We start from the raw sequence: 355 nt of genomic DNA on the forward strand, positions 1-355 counted from the left end.
GAACAGGGAGAAACAAAGGCAGAGAAACAAAGGAAGAGAGAAACATGCACGACGCGACGCGGTAAGTGATCCGCCAATTATTCCCCGTCCGAGCCCCCCCCCCCCGAACAGCGCAAGCAAGCCGCCGTCTAACGCAAGCAATGTAACTTAGGAACATCAGGGACTGACCTGAGGGTGCGTGTTCCTCCTGCTACAACACCACGCACTCACTTAAAAGGATTGCGAGCAGGAAATTGTCTAGTCGCCGAAAAGAGGTTCCTTGTCCAACCTTTTCGCCCCGACTGACAGCGAAGGTTTAAGTGACGTTTCCCTTGAGAAAGGGGAATGGGGGAAGGTAAAGAAATAACGTTACGCC

Source organism: Penaeus monodon, chromosome 15, assembly GCF_015228065.2.
Source record: "Penaeus monodon isolate SGIC_2016 chromosome 15, NSTDA_Pmon_1, whole genome shotgun sequence".
Taxonomy (NCBI): domain Eukaryota; kingdom Metazoa; phylum Arthropoda; class Malacostraca; order Decapoda; family Penaeidae; genus Penaeus; species Penaeus monodon.